The 6,796-nt window shown below is 46.3% G+C and overlaps 1 pseudogene; it reads right to left on the bottom strand.

Annotated features, from left to right (window-relative positions):
• Positions 1-1,420: 1,420 nt before the first annotated feature.
• Positions 1,421-1,511, bottom strand: LOC124723930 (annotated as a pseudogene).
• Positions 1,512-6,796: the final 5,285 nt, after the last annotated feature.

Raw genomic sequence — 6,796 nt, 5'->3', positions numbered from 1 at the left:
ATGCACCCAAATTGCGTGAAAATGTAATCAGATGTCAGTTCTAGTATAATATATTTGTCCAATGAATACCCGTTTATCATCTGCATTTCTTCTTGGTGTAGCAATTTTAATGACCAGCAGTGTAATTCTGTACAATAAGCAAACAAAGAATATTCGGTGGCATTACAAATAATTCGTTATTTAAGTTACAGATAGTTTATTTCGGAATATATTTGTTTGAATGATACACATGTTCGAATAATGACGCAGACAGAAATTTATTCAAATGTTATCCACGTCTTCTCACCAATGTAACTCACGCTTCCTTTCTCTTTAGTGTCAACTGAAACGAGGCCTATTAGTTCATTTGCTTTATTTACTCACGAAATCCGATGGTGTAGCAGGACCGATGCTGTAGCTGGACAATTATAGTCTGTTGTCACGCTCTTCAACATAAGTCTTTTTAATTTGTTCTGTTTAAAATATGTCTCAGTGTCACTGCAATTTTAGGAGCTGAGTGAAAGCGAGCATTATTTCATCAGCTATTCTTTCACACAAATACAAAATTCCACACCTAAAACTATGACATTCAGTAATACTCAATATTCGATTATCAATTTAATTTTCGTATACTATAGTAGCACTTCGTGTATCTCAAGTATACAGCACACACATCCTCCATAGAACACATGGAAAATCGACAACTGGAAAGTAATTATAATTCCAAATGCACTCGTTTGTCTGCCGGTTCCATTAACGCTGCTACATTGTATTGAAGCTGTGTATAATCCATGTTTCCGTTCCCCTGTGGCAAGGCCACACGACTGTTGCCCAGCACTCGGTGAGTGAGCATCACATGATACCAAGTGAGTGAACTGCCAGCTGCGTGATTCCGCGTGCGCGTGCATAGCGAGTGATATAGACGAACTCGATTCACACGGATTCGCCACGCGGATGCAATGCCCTGGGAGACACTGAACTACCATATTCTTTAAACATGTATACAGGGTGAACACTAATAAAAATTAAAAACTACAGTGACGGATCCCTGACTGGAAATGGAGGAAAAAAGGTCCTATGAACATGTATGAAGATAGTAACTGTTCTCGAAAGAACATATACCATTGATGACCGTGCAGTTTCTCTAGAATAAATGATAATTAGTTGAAACCCTCAGCTGCTGACAGATGTTGTTGATATACCTCGATGGGGACAGCTGAAAATGTGTGCCCCGACCGAGACTCGAACCCGGGATCTCCTGCTCACATGGCAGACACACTACCATTTTCTTTTTTAAATTGTTCTCATTTTGTTCGTTGAATTTGTTCGGTGCGGATGTCCCATGACACCCGTTTAAGTTCAGTGTTGAGCCGTTGACTCAGTTTTTTTATTACAGAGGGCAGCTATCCCTCTGACCGAACACGCTGAGCTACCGTGCCGGCGTTTTTGCGTGTCATCCTTGCGCGCGCAGGGCTATGCTAATCTTCTCTGTATCGTTCCAATTTTAGTATACGTACCACCGAAGCGAGTACGACCATCTGAGCCACCGAGGACACAGATGAATAGCGCGACTGCAGGGGCTTATCCTTTGCACGCTTTCGTGAGACCCACATTCCCAGCTGTCCACAATCTACATACGTAATGTACCTAATAGATATTTGCCCATCCAATCATTACTGGCGCCCACTAAGGTGACGATTCCCGTAAGAGTTCGGGTAACCTGTGCGCATTCGCACAGACGAAGGTCAATGGCCGGGTAGCCCTTAACTATATATGAAGATAATAGCTGTTCTCGAAAGAACAGATACCATTGATTACCGTGCAGCTTCTCTAGAATAAATGATAATTAATTGAAACCCTTAGCTGCTGACAGGTGTTGTTGATATACCTCGATGGGGACAGCTGAAAATGTGTGCCCCGACCGGGACTCGAACCCTGGATCTCCTGCTCACATGGCAGACGCTCTATCCGTCTGAGCCACCGAGGACACAGATGAATAGCGAGTCCCGGTCGGGGCACACATTTTCGGCTGTCCCCATCGAGGTCTATCAACATCACCTGTCGGCAGCTGAGGGTTTCAATTAATTATCTTATGAACATGTGTCCGGGAATGCATCACTGCCACGGCACATGGAGCTTAGGAATGACAATTCTTCTGACCACGAGCCATATGTTCCTTTTGTGGTGCAGGCTGTGTGACTTACACACTGTACTGAAAGCAGCAGAATGGTTTGGTATTGATGTCAAGAAGTAGCCAAGGTGGTGTTTGTGAACGACCAAGCAGACGGAAGCTGTCGAGAACAGCTGTACGAAAACAAGTACCCTCACGGCACCAACCGCATCATGAAGCATTTCAAGCCCTTTTTTGGCGTTTGTGTGATCATGGATCCTATCAGACAGACGAATGTGCAGGGAGGCGGCGGACTGTGCGTACGCCAGATTTAGAGGACCAGGCTCTACAGGATATTGGGACGAACCGTATTACAAGCTCCAGGCAAGAGGCCCACCGACATGGTGTAAGGCAAAATTGCTACACCAAGAAGATATGCAGATCATAAACGGGTATTCATTGGACAAATATATATGATATATACATGTATAGTTGCCCATGCAGATTCAACTCGGTACCACAGTTCATCAAGCGTAGTGACTGGCGTATTGTGACGAGCCATTTGCTCGGCCACCATTGACCAGACGTTTTCAGTTGGTGAGAGATCTGAAGAGTGTGCTGGCCAGGGCAGCAGTCGAACATTTTCTGTATCCAGAAAGGCCCGTACAGGACCTGCAACATGCGCTCGTGCATTATCCTGCTGAAATGTACGGTTTCGCAGGGATCGAATGAAGGGTAGAGCCACGGGTCGTAACACGTCTGAATTGTAACGTCCACTGTTGAAAGTGTCGTCAGTGCGAACAAGAGGTGACCGAGTCGTGTAACCAATCGCACCCCATACCATCAATCCGGGTGATACGCCAGTATGACGATGACGAATGTACGCTTCCAATGTGCGTTCACCTCGATGTCGCCAAACACGGATGCGACCATCATGATTCTGTAAAAAGAACCTGGATTCATCCGAAAAAATGACGTTTTGCCACTCGTGCCCCCAGGTTCGTCGTTCAGTACACCATTGCAGGCGCTCCCGTCTGTTCAAATGGTTCAAATGGCTCTGAGCACTATGGGACTTAACATCTGAGGCCATCAGTCCCCTAGAACTTAGAACTACTTAAACCTAACTAACCTAAGGACATCACACACATCCATGTCCGAGGCAGGATTCGAACCTGCGACCGTAGCGGTTACGCGGTTCCGGACTGAAGCGCCTAGAACCGCTTGGCCACCAAGGCCGGTGCTCCTGTCTGTGATGCAGCGTCAAGGGTAACCGCAGCCATGGGCTCCGAGCTGATAGTCCATGCTGCTGCAAACGTCGTCGATCTGTTCGTGCAGATGGTTGTTGTCTTGACTCAGGAATCGAGACGTGGCTGCACAATCCGTTACAGCCATGCGGATAAGATGCCTGTCATCTCAACTGCTAGTGATACGAGGCCATTGGGATCCAGCACGGCGTTCCGTATTACCCTCCTGAACTCATCGACTCCATATTCTGCTAACAGTCATTGGATCTCGACCAACGCTAGCAGCAATGTCGCGATACAGTAAACCGTAATCGCGATTGGCTACAATCCGACCATTATCAAAGTCGGAAACGTGATGGTACGCATTTCACCTCCCTAAAGGAGGCATCACAACAACGTTTCACCAGGCAACGCCGGTCAACTGCTGTTTGTGTATGAGAAATCGGTTGGAAACTTTCCTCATGCCAGCACGTTGTAGGTGTCGCCACCGGCGCCAACCTTGTGGGAATGTTCTGAAAAGATAATCATTTGCATATCACAGCATCTTCTTCCTGTCGGTTAAATTTCGCGTCTGTAGCACGTCATCTTCGTGGTTTAGCAATTTTAATGGCCAGCAGCGTATGTATTCTGCATGCAACTGCTGCTATCTGCATCACCTGCAATCCGATGGAGGCCACCCATTACATCTGTTGTGCCGCGCATGCGATGTAGCTCTGTACTGTGTATCGGGACGATTTGTTGTCGCTGCAAGCACGAGGTCCATTTCCAGACACATGTTCCTTTTTTCCTCCATTTCCAGTCAGGCATACGTCCCTAAAGTTTGTCGGTTTGATTAATGTTCATGCTATATAAGGGGTGTCAAAAAACACTAAAATAAGAAAAACTACCTAGTAAACATGGACTCTGAAATGCATACTTTAAGAGGTACAAGCATTTTTTCATCTTCAAGTCAATGAACAGATCCGTTTTACTGCAAGGTCTTTGCTGTCCATGTCTAGTAAACGCGGGGGTTAAAATGCGTAATTCAAGAACTATGGCACTTTTTCATCTTCACTAGCAACTGCTCATATCTCTTCAGGTGCGCGTTTTACAGCCCTTGTTTACTAGATCTTTTGTCTTGCTCTGGTGTAAGGAACATGTCTCTAAAGTCAGTCGGTGGCTTTTGGGACACCCTGTATATCCACCTACACTGTGCAATACAAAGAAAGGATCACTTTTTTGAAATCCCGTGATTGTCTTCCATTGCGACGCAGAAATTTAAAATTTGGCTCAACGGGGCGTGCAGTCCTCTTCTGTAACGGTGTAAAACCATGACACGCTGTGACGTCACCCTCGGTTTCGATGACGCTTCAAACAGCAAGCTGTCGACACATGCGTAACAAAGTTCAGACGCAGAAGTTGATGTGTCGTGTAAGGTGGGTTAGCGATGTCCTGTTGTCACCAAATTTGGCCACAATTCTGCCCAACGCCACCGTGGACATGTTCACACAAGGGAAAGGTCGTCACCCCCACTCCTGTCACCCACAACCCACCACTTCTTTTATCGCCTTGATGGAAGTCAGAAACGCGACGCCCAATATTGAAATCATACTGTTTTCATGTAGGTGGCCGAAGAAAACATTTCAGACACACCTCCACTCGGAATCTATGCGAAAAGGCCTCAGGGGATGGCATATAGCGCGTTAATGAAACCACGAATTTCCTTGGAGCGTTGATTCCTACATAATTTGAGGTCGAAAACGATAGCTCGCAGTGTAAAGAACAGCTTGACAACGTTCCTGACAACATTCGACGCTGCTGACACCTTCGGGCGTTTCAGCCATTCTCTAAGGAGACTGAGTGGTATCCCCATGTAACTTGTTTGGCTATGGTTCAAATGGCTCTGAGCACTATGGGACTTAACATCTATGGTCATCAGTCCCCTAGAACTTAGAACTACTTAAACCTAACTAACCTAAGGACCTCACAAAACACCCAGCCATCACGAGGCAGAGAAAATCCCTGACCCCGCCGGAATCGAACCCGGGAACCCGGGCGTGGGAAGCGAGAGCGCTACCGCACGACCACGAGATACGGGCTAACTTGTTTGTTTTTAAGTTATTTGTTTTCAGCTCTTTCAGCTGCTTTTCTATGGGAGGGAAGCCTATTAGCATGCCCTCCATACGGTTTCTTAAACGCTAAATTTAAAACTGCAGCTTTTCTTTCGTTATCTTCTATTGCCACACCAGTTCGGTCAATGGGTGACTGGATACAAGTTTTCGACCCGCTTAGTGATTTTACATAGGACCAGAATTTTCTCGAGTTCTGGGCTAGATCCTTTGTTAACGGATAACAGTGATATTAGTTGTAAGCTTCGTGCATCTTTTTACAGACGTACGAATCTTTACTCTTTGCCTGTCGTCATTTTGAACTGAGAGTACAACAGTATTTGCTTCCTCATCGTTTTCAGAATTGTTTTTATTAAACCACGGTGGGTCTTTATCGTCCTTAATCCGCTTACTGGATAGATACTTCTCCAGGTCGCGATTTACGACCTGTTGAACCTTTGCACATAATTTGTCTTCTTCCATTATACTGGAACTAAATGATCTCCATTCATTGTCTAAATGGGATGCTAGCAACTGTTTATCTACTCTTTCTACCAAAAATACTCTCCTAGCCTTCATGATTGATTTATTAACTATAGTTACCATCGTCGCTATGAGGACATCGTGATCACTAATCCCTGTCTCTGTAATGACACCGTCGGTAAGGTCAGACCAGTATGTAGCTACAAGGTCCAAAATACACTCCTGGAAATTGAAATAAGAACACCGTGAATTCATTGTCCCAGGAAGGGGAAACTTTATTGACACATTCCTGGGGTCAGATACATCACATGATCACACTGACAGAACCACAGGCACATAGACACAGGCAACAGAGCATGCACAATGTCGGCACTAGTACAGTGTATATCCACCTTTCGCAGCAATGCAGGCTGCTATTCTCCCATGGAGACGATCGTAGAGATGCTGGATGTAGTCCTGTGGAACGGCTTGCCATGCCATTTCCACCTGGCGCCTCAGTTGGACCAGCGTTCGTGCTGGACGTGCAGACCGCGTGAGACGACACTTCATCCAGTCCCAAACATGCTCAATGGGGGACAGATCCGGAGATCTTGCTGGCCAGGGTAGTTGACTTACACCTTCTAGGGCACGTTGGGTGGCACGGGATACATGCGGATGTGCATTGTCCTGTTGGAACAGCAAGTTCCCTTGCCGGTCTAGGAATGGTAGAACGATGGGTTCGATGACGGTTTGGATGCACCGTGCAATATTCAGTGTCCCCTCGACGATCACCAGTGGTGTACGGCCAGTGTAGGAGATCGCTCCCCACACTATGATGCCGGGTGTTGGCCCTGTGTGCCTCGGTCGTATGCAGTCCTGATTGTGGCGCTCACCTGCACGGCGCCAAACACGCA

The sequence above is a fragment of the Schistocerca piceifrons genome, chromosome X, assembly GCF_021461385.2.
Source record: "Schistocerca piceifrons isolate TAMUIC-IGC-003096 chromosome X, iqSchPice1.1, whole genome shotgun sequence".
Taxonomy (NCBI): Eukaryota; Metazoa; Arthropoda; class Insecta; order Orthoptera; family Acrididae; genus Schistocerca; species Schistocerca piceifrons.
The sequence above is the reverse complement of the archived record's forward strand: the minus strand, read 5'-3'. Positions and strand labels throughout refer to the sequence as shown.